General features: G+C 43.7%; 1 protein-coding gene across 3 annotated transcripts in view; it reads left to right on the plus strand.

The window, feature by feature from the left end:
• LOC109491102 overlaps positions 1-13,061 on the plus strand; it is an 88,246-nt gene that overhangs the window by 48,310 nt on the left and 26,875 nt on the right. The window contains exon 4 of one of the 3 annotated variants that reach the window (XR_004624861.1): positions 3,294-7,374. The exons of the other annotated variants lie outside the window; for them this stretch is intronic. The gene's annotated coding sequence lies outside the window, so the exon portion shown is untranslated. Of the gene's footprint in view, positions 1-3,293; positions 7,375-13,061 lie in introns of those variants that run through there. 3 annotated transcript variants of the gene reach the window in all.

Here is a 13,061-nt window from a genome sequence, read left to right on the forward strand (position 1 = left end):
CCTGACATGATGTTTGTCACCCATTCCAGATCATTTGAGGCCTTTCAGATTATTTGCAAGGTAGGGAGGGGTTGATGAAACCTCAGGGTTAGGCTCTCTGCTTTTAAAATCATCCAAGAGACTCGCTCAGACCTTTTATGATTACTCATTGATTGCTCATTGTATGTAAACTAAGAATAGAGATAGAAAACAAAATAAAAATCATCCATGAGGACACAAACTGCAATAACCAACATTTAACATTCGGGTGGATATCTGGCTTTTTCTTCCTGTGTATATAGCTATTCATATATATATATATATGTTTTATAACTTATATTATCACTTATTAATATGTCTTAAATATCTTTCCATATCAATAAAAATTTATACCATTTTAATTTTTTTCCAAGTTTTTATTTAAATTCCAGCTAGTTAACATACAGTGCAATGTTAGTTTCAGGAGTAGAATTTAGTGGTTCAACACTTCCATACAATGCTCAGTGGTCATCACAAGTGCCCTCCTAAATCCCACATCGAAGCCACTTCAGGGACTGAGAACCTTTCAAGGCCAGGGACTGGATTCTCCTTACCCCCATGTGTCCAATACCTGACCCCATGTCAGACGCACAGCACAGAAGACGCTAAGTACTGCGTAGGAGAACACGACGTGGGAGCCACTGCCAGCCAGCCTTAGTCCCGCTGGGTCGCCACTGCCGTCATCTGCACTGATGACCAGTGCCCTCCACTCCTGTCAAGCCAAGCCTGTGGGCTCTGAAGCCAGAGCGTGTGGGTTCAGGTCCCTCCTCCTCCACTTACTAGTGCAATCCTGGGTTAGTCACCTAACACATCTGTACCTCAGGGTCCTCATTTGTGAAATGGGAGTAAGAATAGGACCTTTCTCATCACAGGACATGGGGAAGATTAGTTGGTTCGTATTTGTACAGCACCAAAAACAGGAGTGAGCACTTTGTAGCCTCTCAAAAACGGCCAGCTGTGACTATTACCATGATTATTACCTCAAATGGAGAGAAGTGAGCCTTTCAGGCAATCTTGGAAGACCTGGCTTCTTGTAATTATATCTCTTTTGACTCTTCAAAAGAGCTCTGCTCTTTTGAGTTCCTCTCTTCCTCTCCGCAGAGACCTGGAGCATGTCTGTGAAAGCTATTAAGCATAGCATGACCTGTGCTGCCGCCATTACTCAAAGCAGAGCGCCTGGCCCCCATTACTCTCCTGCATCAGACAGAGTTCTTGGCTTCTCTTTTTTTTTTTTTTAAAAGATTTTATTTATTTATTTGACAGAGATAAAGACAGCCAGTGAGAGAGAGGGAACACAAGCAGGGGGAGTGGGAGAGGAAGAAGCAGTCTCATTGCGGAGGAGCCTGATGTGGGGCTCGATCCCATAACACCGGGATCACGCCCTGAGCCGAAGGCAGAGGTTTAACCGCTGTGCCACCCAGGCGCCCCGTTCTTGGCTTCTCTTAAGGACTTGTCTCGGGGATTCACAGACAGTCTTTGTTTTCCCATCTTTGTACAATTGGGAATCTGACCATTGGCTCCAAGATCACCTTTATAATTTTCCCAAGGACCCTGAAATCCCTATTCATGCTAATACAGTGTTGGTGGCCTATGGTGATATCTAGAGCTTCTGAGGTGGGCACACAGACATCTGGGGACACGGGCACATTGTCTCCCATCAGAAGAAAATGACATGTGCTCTGAGTTGTACATCTAGGCTTGGGAATGGTCTGTACAGAAGTATTCAAGTTCTCAGAGTCCTTTGTGGTCCATAGTATGCTTTTTGGCAGGGGCTTCTCTGGAGTTAGGGAAATTACAGCGAGCTGCAGCCAATGAGGTCCTTGAAAACATGTGAAGGAGGTGAAGTCTGTCCCCGGTACTCCCATCTGCCCATTCAGGCCCTGCTTCTTGATTCATTCAGTGCATGTTTCTTAAGTAACTACAAGGTGCCAGACATGTCTGGTGCTGGGAGAGTGAAAAGTCCCACATGAAACCTGAGCCACAGAGTTTGCAGTCGACCAGGTATATGGACAATAAGCGATCATGTATTGAATCTTGCCTAACTCCTCTTTAAGTATCAATGCACATGTTGCTGCCTGCTTCTGAGACTCAGGGAGTATGTGCTTTGGTTTTTCATAAGAATCACGTAAACCAGGTTTTGCTCCATAAGGTCGCAGAAACCATAATCTTGTGCACAGTGTCAAGAGAGAAGCCAATGAGCATGTAGGATCAGTTAAAACAGATTTAAGTGAGGTGACGTGTGAAAGAGCCCAGCCTAAAGTGGACATTAAAGAAATACTTGCTCAAATCAATCAATCAATCAATCAATATTTGCTGGACTTGTGGCTACCATTTCAACTAACCCTCCTCAGATGCTCACCCTTCCTGAATGCCAGGCCCAATATGCAGTGAGTGGTGCAAAGAAGTACAGGACCGAGGAACACATGGACCAGCTCAGGAGTTCAGTCATCTCCACTGTGGATGCTCATGGCTGTAAGTGCACATGGGCACACGGTAATATTAAAGCTTAACAAATGGATGGCTGAGACAAGTAGAACTTTAGGAGCTTTCTTCTGGAGACGTTCCTGGAGGAGGCAGGACTTGAGTAGAGCCAGAAGGCGAGTATTTACCTAGGAAGAGAAGACAGGAATCAGGGATGAGAGGGAGGGACATGTTTTGCTAAGAGTTGAGAGGACTGGGGAAAAATGGAGGTGGGGATGGGAATAGCATCAACAAAGGCATGCACAGAAAAGACCATCCCACCAACAATGGCTAGGTGCTGCAGTCAGCTGGCCCAGGGGGATTGAACCCCGGCGTCGTCTCTTATAAGCTGGGTGAACCAGCTTATGTAAGTTACTTACCTACTCTGAGTCTCCGTTTTCCTCATCTTTAGACTCAGACTAGTGAGAACCCAGCTAACGTGAGGAGCAACGTGGCGTAGACCGTTCGCCACTGAGGTTAAGAGCAAGAGGTTAGGGGTCAGACAGAACTGGTTTCACGTCACACTTAGCAAGCTACCGCTGGATTTGGGTAAATTAACTAACCTCTCCAAGGTCAGTAATGGAGATTGTTGTGGTAGTACGGTGTCATAGATCTGTCCAGACGCACAAATGAGATAACACAGGTGAAGGACACAATGCTTGGTGCTTCCAGCATAATTGGGTGCTAATTACTAGGTAATAAGGTGAGAGGAATACATCTGCAGAAGGAGATAAATGTGAAATGAGTGCAAGGCAACTTCACCAATCGCTCTCCAGGCCTGAGCATGTAAGCCTAGAAACTTCTTTCCCTCCCAGTTACCAGTGGCCAGAGGCCGCCTGAAGCAAACCACATGATCTACCTGGAACTGAAGCAACATGGGAGCTTCTGCCAAGTGCCCTTAGAGCCTGCCAAAACCAGACGTTTCCATGACTGCCAGAACAACAAGGCCTCCAGATTTACATCTGAATGCTACTACTATCTGTGTTTCAAAGGACAGGAGGAAAATGCTCTAATTAATCAGCCGGAAAGGGGCTGAATGGGAATTCATACGCATGGGTGTGGCAGGCAGTGTTGAGTAAAAGGAGTAGAGAAAGAGCAGGTCGCGTCAAGATTCATTAAGCTTTATTGACCTGGATGGTGATGAGAAGTCAATATTGGCTTCTAGTGGAAAGTTTTACTGGGGATCAAAATCCAAAGTGCAAAAGAGTTGTTTGATGTTTTCCATCACAGGACAGCTCATTGGTGTGTAGGCTTGGCTATAATTTTCTTTTGCTTCTTGAGGCAAAGATTATAACAAGTAAATTTGAAAGGAGAAATATATTTCCACCTCCCACCTCCCGTGGTAGGAAAGGAGGGGTTACATAAGGACTGACTAGGTTAGAGGGGGCCTGTCGCACAGGAAATGGAACACAGGCCCCAGACTCTGCCTCCTTCCACCCTGCTCAGCTCTGAAGTGTCCCCATTCCGGTGGCCTTTATGTCCCTCACCGCCATTTCTACCTCCTACCTGAGAAGGATCTCTTTGGACATATTTGTTTAGGTTTGTTTGTTTTTACCCTAAAATTTTGAGTGCCTTCTAGTGAGTTCATGTTACATCCAGTTTTCACACTCTGCTGGGGAAGGCAGACACATGTAGGTAACACATACCAGTGATCATTGTTGTAGTGGGGGAATGAGAACGGTGCCATTGTTGCTTGGAGGTGAGGCCACACGAACATTGCAAAGTGCAGTCTGACACCCACTGCCTCTCTCTGTCCTGTGTCCATTGCTGGAGGACAGAGCAAGGGTCAACATGGAGAGCATACCCTCTCCAGATGGGTCTGGGGGTACTAGTACCCCCGTGCTCAGCGACAAAGCCTGGGTTGAATGGTTCAATCAGTAATCCAGAAATCATGGCTGCATGCCTGCTGTGGGCACACCTGCATGCTAGATTTTTTCTAGGGAGCAGGATGGATAAAGAAGGCATGTGGGGGCTGCCCTCAAGGAGTTCATAGCCTCACTAGAGAGGTAAAAACTAAGCTAGCAAGCAGATGTGGTGGGAAGGAGTTTTTGTTTCTGTTCTTTCTTTTTCTTGGAGTTGGGTGCCTACTAGGGTGGGATGCAGAGGGAGACAGACTCTTCTGGCATGACTTGGTACAGATGTACAAGCTGTGCACTGTACAATTTGAGGGGGAGCCATTCACATAAACAGTGAGTGATGCTCCTGGAAGAATCCTGGGTGGTGTAGAAGGTCAAATAATTTTAGAGATCTCATGCCTGGGAGGCAGCCCACTGTGAAGTTCCCTAATCCCATTCTCCACCTGCCTGGATCTAGTGCCCTCTAGAGCAGTGTTATTCAATAGAACTTTGTGTGGTGATGGTGACACTCTATCTGTGCTGGCCCATGCGGAAGTTCCTAACCACATGTGCCAGTTAGACACTTGAAATGTTGCCAGTGTCACCGAGGAACCGAATTTTAAATGTTATTTAATTTTAATTAATAATTTAAGTAGCTACCTGTGGCTAGTCGCTACTATTGGAAAGCACAGCTCTGGAGTGAAGGATAGATAGCCTAACAAGAAGTAAGACCCCCCAGGATGAGAGCAAAAGGATATAAAGTGACTAAGGGGCTATTGAAGAGGAAGAAGACATAGATAATTTAAGGGTGAAGACGTTTCTCTGCCAACCGTGAGGGAGCAGACATTTTTTTAAAAGATTTTATTTATTTATTTGACAGAGAGAGCAAGAGAGGGAACACAGGCAGGGGGAGTGGGAGAGGGAGAAGCAGGCTTCCCATTGAGCAGGGAGCCCAATGTGGGGCTCGATCCCAGGACCCTGGGATCATGACCTGAGCCGAAGGCAGACACTTCACAACTGAGCCACCCAGTTGCCCCAGGGAGCAGACATTTAAACAGGGCCAAGAGCACTGATGCAAAAAAAAATAAATGGCCAGTCACATAGTATATGACTTTATTTATATGAAATATCCAGAATGGGGAAAACCATAAAGTCAAAAAGCTGATTAGTGGAGAAATGAGGGAATGGGGAGTGACCGCTTAATGGGTCCAGAGTTTCCTTTTGGGGCAATGAAATGTTTGGAACCAGACAGAGGTGGGTGTTGTATGACACTGTGAATATATGAGATGCCACTGAATTTTACACTTTGAAACTGGTTAATTTTATGTTGTGGAAATTTTACTTTAGTTGAAAGGACCCAACTCGCCTGCAGTGGAAGGGGAGCTGGTACTACTGACAAAAACATGACCACTCCCATGTCCCTAACTCTCCTTGTGATCTCTAAAGAGGTGGAATATATGATATACACCCCAAATAAAGCACTTTTATACATTCTTCAGGACTCTGTGCGAATGTGTGTGTCACAGCTAACATGTAAGACCACTTGGAGTTTGGCCTGTCCCATCTGGAACAGAGATGTATGCTGGTGTGATCAAGGAGTATAGTTAGGAATGACCAAGGACTAGACCATGTGGGTCTGGGGGAGGGGGTTGATATCAAGATAGCTTGGAAGGGTAAACCTCAGTCATTCATTCGCTCTGATTTGGTCATTTGAGTTGTATTAGGCATTATAGATTTGAGAGCTTGAAAGGACCCAAAGTGGTCATTAGGCCATCCCTCTTCCCTGGGGCACTTACCACCCTCCAAGTGAAGGCGACCAGATGGCCCAGCCTGGCAATTATAGAAGTAGTAGTTAGAGCAATGGCTCCCACTTATTGAGGGCTTACTCTGTGTGCAGAGCACTCTGCTAAGCATATCACATGTATTATTCTGTTTAATTCTCTCCACAACCCTGTGAAGTATGCGTCAGTTCTATTTCAGAGATGAGAAAGCAGGTCCACAGCACTCATTCAAACCAGAAAGCAATGAGAGGCAGGATTCACACCTACAAATACCTGACCACAAAGCTTATTCTTGTAACTGCTACTCTACATTGCTTCTGATGTTCTGTATTTCTTTCACTGTGTTTCCGGGGTAAAAGTAGCATTTTTATGAAAAAAAATCTCATCACCATGCCTTAGCCATGTGTTATGCATTTCCTCTGCCATAACTTTGTTTACGTCTCCTCTTCATCTCTGATTCTATTCACCCTTCGAAGCCCAGCTCAGGCCCACAGTCTCCAGGAAGACTTCCCTTGTCCTTTAGATCAGAATGGTCTCTCCCACCTCTGGATTCCTATAGCACTTTTTAAAATTTTTTTTATTAACTATTTTTTTAAGTGTTAAAAATTTTAGCGTATAGCTCAATTAATTGTTATATGTATATTACCTGTATACCCATCAGATCAAGAGATCAAACATTGCTAGCACTCGGAAGATTCCCTTGTGCCCCTTCCCAGTCCATAGACGCCATTAGCCTTCTGTTACCATCTACAAATTTCACCTGTTCTTAAAATGTTTATGAACAGGTCACGTAGTATGTAGTTTTGTATCTGGCTTCTTCAACCTGTGATATTTGTCTGTGATATTCATCACACTGTTGTTTAGTGACATTTTTTGCTTTTTTATTGCTATGTGGTATTCCTTTGTACAAATATACCATAATCCATCCATTCTTCTGCAGATGGACATCAGGCCTGTGATGCTTAGTTTTTTGTGTCAACTTGGCTAGGCTATAGTACCCAGTTAACCAACCACTAACCTAGGTGTTACGGTGAAGGTATTTTGTAGATGTGTTAGCATCTACAACCAGTTGAATTGAAGTAAAGAAGATTACCTGTGATAATGGGGGTGGGGCCTTCCGATCAGTTGAAGGCCTTAAGAACAAAAACTGAAGTTTCCCAGAGAAGAAATTTTGCTTTAAGACGGCAGCATTGGGCAAATGGGTGGCTCAGTCGGTTGAGTGTCTGCCTTCAGCTCAGGTCATGATTCCAGGGTACTGGGATCGAGCCCCACATTGGTTTCCCTGCTCAGTGGGGAGCCTGCTTCTCCCTCTCCCTCTGCCTCTCCCCCTGCTTGTGCTCACTCTCTCTCTCAAAAATAAATAAATAAATCTTAAAAAAAAAAGACCACAGCATTAACTCCTGCCTGAGTTTCTAGCCTGCTGAGCTGCCATAGAGATTTCAGAGATGCTAGCCTGCACAACTGCATGAGCTAATCTCTTAAATTTCTTTTCTTTTTTTAAAAAGATCTTATTTATTTATTTATTTGATAGAGAGCAAGAGAGCACAAGCAGGGGGAGTGGCAGAGGGAGAGGGAGAAGCAGTCTCTTCGCTTAGCAGCGAGCCCAATGTAGGGCTTGATCCCAGTGGGACCATGACCTGAGCTGAAGGCACACACTTAACCAACTGAGCCACCCAGGCACCCCTTCAATTTCTTAATATATGTATGTATAGATCGTAGTCGTTCTGTTTCTCTGGAGAATTTGGATATGGGGTTTCCAGATTTGGGCTACAATGAATGAAGTTCCTACGTACTTTCTTGTATGTCTTTTGGTGGATATAGGCACTGGTTTCTCTTGGGTCTCTCCTGGAAGATGAATGCCGAGTCATGGAGCACCTTCTTTCTGAATCACATACATGACAGCTTTATTGACTGCCTGGACTAATCAGTTACACTTAAGGTGGCTTGGTTAGGGCTAAAAGTGACTGTTGAATTTGTTTTGTCCATGTCCTTCACTTTCCATGGGAGAAACATGAGCCCTAGAGATATCTGCACAAAGTGATAGAATGAGTTAAGTATTTAGTTAGTGCTAATAGAATATTTGGAACTACAAGGAACATAAAACTTAATTTGAGTTGAACAGTAAGGAAATGTATCATGTCATACAAGAAAAAGTTCACCAGTACGTGAGCTTCAGGGTTGCTTAATTCAGCAGCTCAATAACATCATCAAAGATCCAGATTCTTTCCACTGTTCTGTCATCCTCAGGATGTTGACTCTGACCCAGACTGGCCCAGCTTAGTCACAGATTGAGTACAGAAGTTCTAGGCATCAGGCATTTCAGTGTCCAAAGGAGGAAGAGATCGTCTCTTCCTCTTATCTTCCTTGGAAGCCAAGAATCTTTCTCAGAAATCCTCCAGAACATTTCTCCCCAACATTTCTTTGCCAGAAATGTGTCATAGCCACCTTCATGTCATGGGGAATCAGACCCTCATTTATTCCTCAGTCTGCAGATGGGTCTTTCCATCTGGAGGCATGTGGGAAAGAGGCAGATGTTTGGACACGACCAGGGGGATCTGCCAGCCATGGAAGAAGAGAGAATGGATATTGTGGAGTGAAGGAATGGTGTTTCCTACATTAGTGCGCCCAGGTAGCTTAAAGCCTACTTGAAGAAAGAAATTATTTTGCACTGTCTTGAGTCCCCTATGATACCCGTGAAGACAGTTAAGGGCCCACTAAGGTTTTCTTTGCTAGCAGAGGACAGATTTTTTTTCTTAATTTTAAACTTATGTCCAGCCTTACACGTATTGAAAAAATAATGCATATTTACTCAACTTGAAATGTTCTAGATGTAGTTTTCTTCATGTTTCTTGCATTGGGGGTTTATTGGGGTTTTTTCGGATCTGTGGTTTATAGTTTTCATCAAATTGGAAATTTTTCCATCATTATTTCTTCAGATAGAATTTTGTGCTCCCCCACCCCCTTTCAGAGACGGCAACTATACATATATTATGTTGCTCAAAGTTGTCCCAAAACTTACTGATGCTCTTTTTTTCTATTTTCATTCTTTTTCCTTCGGCTTGAAATATTCAGAGTACCAAGGTGCCATATTTGGGGGTAGCATATCTTGAGCCCAGCCAAATTTGTTTCGCCAGACCCAGTGAAAATTCAGATTTTCATGGATTCCTTGTTGATTGGAGAGTGTGTGCTACTGTCCCTCCATCTGTAGAGATGGAGACTCAGACTGCTCTCTTCCCTTGTAGTTAAAACCTACTGTGCTTCCCTTGGTGGGCCGCAGAGTTTGCTTGCTGTAGGGCAGCAAGACATGTCAAACCATGGTGCTGGAGAAATAGAGTGTTCTGGAGATCAGAATTCTTCCTCATGCACCAACTTCTGCCCGGCCTAGGAGAGAAGAACATCTCAAAATTCACCTGCAAAAAAGGGAGGGAAAGAGCAAGAGAGAGTCCACCTACTTTGGAAAAATGCTACAGTTACCACTGACCAACAAAAGCTCTACCTAAGTTGGGAGTGCAGAACTAGGCCCTTTGGCTTGATCATTGAAATTTCTGTAGTCTGATCTCCTAGCAGGCACACACAGACACACACACTCAGACACACACACAATATATGTATATAGAAGAAGAACTAGCTGTGCCTCTAAAGGAGCCTTCATTCAGGTACCTGGCTGACTCAATCAGTAGAGCATGTGACTCGACCTCAGGGTCATGAGTTCAAGCCCCACGTTGGGTGTAGAGCTCTACTTAAAAATAAATTTTAAAAAATAATAATTAAAAAAAACCCAAAAGACCCGAAATCCTGTTTAATCTTCACAAGATAACTGAGGGTTGGAGAATAGTTGTCCAAAATCACACAGATGGAAAATGATGGAGTCCTCTGACTACCAAGTCCCAAGCTATTTTCAGCTACGTCAGCACTGCCTCACATATGTACAAGGAGACAAAGACTCTGGAAGGTGGCACACTATCATTAAGGAAATAAATTGATTAAAACGATATGCGGGGGCGCCTGGGTGGCTCAGTCATTAAGCGTCTGCCTTCAGCTCAGGGCGTGATCCCGGCGTTATGGGATCGAGCCCCACATCAGGCTCCTCTGCTGGAAGCCCGCTTCTTCCTCTCCCACTCCCCCTGCTTGTGTTCCCTCTCTCACTGGCTGTCTCTATCTCTGTCAAATAAATAAATAAAATCTTTAAAAAAAATAAAAAATAAAAAATGATATGCATAGTGTGACCTTCATCTGTTGGAACACATATTTGTACATGTCAATACATACAAAGAACTCAGGAAGGATATGATACTTTGAGATAGATGGGGAGTTTATAGGTGACTTTTTTCTTTTTTGACCGTCAGTATGCCCTAGAGCAGCACTGTCCGATGGAACTGTCTGCCGTGATGGAAATGTTCTGTGTCTGCACTGCCCGATGCAGTAGCCACTAGATACATGTCTACTGAGCACTTGTAATTTGTCTAGTCCTAACTGAGAAGTAAGTGTAAAATACACGCTGAGTTTTTAAGGCTTAGTATGAAAAGAAGAATGTGAAATATCTCATTTGGTTTACTTTTTATAACTGATTGAATGTTGAAATCTTTCTATTCCAGATACATTGAGCTAAATAAAACATTATCAAAAGTAATCTCACTTGTTTCTTTTTACATCTTTTAATGTCGCTACTAGAAAATTCTACATTATATACGTGACTCACGGTATGTATCTATTGAGCAGCTCTGGTCTAGGAGGGTTCAAGAGCATGAAGTTAGCTATGGGGCGCACTTGAGTTCAACTCCCGATCTTCACTTTTCTAAGTAGGTGACCTTGAACAAGTTGCAGAACTCATCCCTTGTTCTTTTTCAGTGCAAAACAGGAATAATGACTGTCCCTAGCTCAGAGAGTTATTGTTAGGATTAAATGAGTTCATGATGGAAAGCCTCTACGGCAGGGACTGCCTGGCACCTGTTAAGTGCTCGAGAAGAATTGGTCGTTATTCTTTTTTCTAAATTTTCTAAGATGGATGTGAATTTCTTATATAATAAAGATTAAAAAGAACATTGGAATCATTAAATTTTTAAATAAAGCCATTATTTGTAACCATGGTCAGAAGCTGAGTTTTTATGTTGTTTTAAAGCTGGGTAGTCATGTTTGCTTTGTTTTATTGTGCGTGTGTGTACAAACCTTGGACGCAAGTGGAGTTGGGGACCATCACAAGTGACCGTTTATTAGGCAATCTCATTCTTGCCTTCTGACCCGGGTCCTCCCCCTCCATCAAAGGGAGGGGATAATTGCATCATGGTTCCCCCTGGCATGCACAACACACCAAGTGTTCGCCTATATTTAGCCAACATGAAGTCACTGAAACTCTATGCCCACTAGATGCAATTAGTGCTTTGTTATTTGTTGCTCACATGGCTTACATCCTGACTGCTCTGCATAGTTTGTGTCCTTAGATGAATTTAAAAGAACTGAAAACCTTTTGTGCTGAGAAAACTGCTCGGGGAGTAGGATCTGAAGTCCCAAGTCACTGAATCCCCTGGCAGGGACCCAGAGGTGAATGCTTGATGCCTCCTGGAAGCCAGCGAGACCTCAATTATCCTCCTCTTTGATGGCAGGGGGAAGAGCTGGGTGAGCAGGCAGGGGGAGGAAGGGGCGGCTCTATTCTACCCAACAGGTAGAAGCAGCACCTCTGGTCGGTGGCTCCCAGGAACGGTCCCAGCTCCACTTTTCTTCCTGCAATCAGAGATGGCACCTGAAAGGCAAAAACACCGAGCAGTTCAGCTGGGCTGACTCTACAAGGGGACAAGAGGTGGGGGCAGCCTGCAAGGCCTGGTTTCAGAGGTTCACGTGTTGCTTAGTGCCTCCGTTTGACTCTTGGGGCTTCTTCCCTCTTGTTTAAGGCTCTGAAGTGTGTGTGTGTGTGTGTGTGTGTGTGTGTGTGTGTGTGTGTGATTGGGAACATTAGCGTAGACTCCTGTTCTCAAATTTTTGTTTCTCAAAATTGTCCTCACTTTGGATGGCAATGACTTACACCTATTAAAGATCCCAGTTTTGTTTTATCTAACAAACAAAATAACCTCCAGGGAGCGGGCAAAGGAATAAAGCAAACACTATTGAAAGTATTTCAAGGGGCGCCCGGGTGGCACGGCAGTTAAGCGCCTGCCTTCGGCTCAGGGCATGATCCCGGCATTATGGGATCGAGCCCCACATCAGGCTCCTCCACTATGAGCCTGCTTCTTCCTCTCCCACTCCCCCTGCTTGTGTTCCCTCTCTCACTGGCTGTCTATCTCTGTCGAATAAATAAATAAAATCTTTTAAAGAAAAAAGTATTTCAAAAGTACATGAGGTATTCATAAAAGTGTTTTACAGGGTAAAGCAAGATATTCCTGAGGCCAGAGATTCCAGACAAAATTTAGAGGCCAGTCGACACATAGCTTATACCCTCAAACATTGCCATTCTCTTGTTCTCTATGTCTTATTCCATCACTCAGACTTTTATTCTAAAATAGATGATTTTATGATGAAAAAAGATTTAAAAGTTGTTTTTTTTTAAAGATTTTATTTATTTATTTATTCTACAGAGATAGAGACAGCCAGCGAGAGAGGGAACACAAGCACGGGGAGTGGGAGAGGAAGAAGTTGGCTCATAGCGGAGGAGCCTGATGTGGGGCTCGATCCCACAACGCCAGGATCACGCCCTGAGCCGAAGGCAGACGCTTAACCGCCGTGCCACCCAGGCGCCCCTAAAAGTTATTTTTAAAAGAATATGAAACTTCATTTTGAAAACCATTTTTTGAAACTATTGTTTTTATATCAGAGATTATATTAAAAGTGAGTAGGAAAAAAAAGAGTGAATATTTCAGAAAAATGTAAACAAACCCGATTTCATTTATTAACTACAGAAACACAGATTTTAATGAGTTTTAAATATTCATTCATTCATTTAACAAATATTTACTGAGTACCCAGTGTGAATAACAGT

Source organism: Ailuropoda melanoleuca, chromosome 4 (genome assembly GCF_002007445.2).
Source record: "Ailuropoda melanoleuca isolate Jingjing chromosome 4, ASM200744v2, whole genome shotgun sequence".
In the NCBI taxonomy this organism is placed as follows: Eukaryota; Metazoa; Chordata; class Mammalia; order Carnivora; family Ursidae; genus Ailuropoda; species Ailuropoda melanoleuca.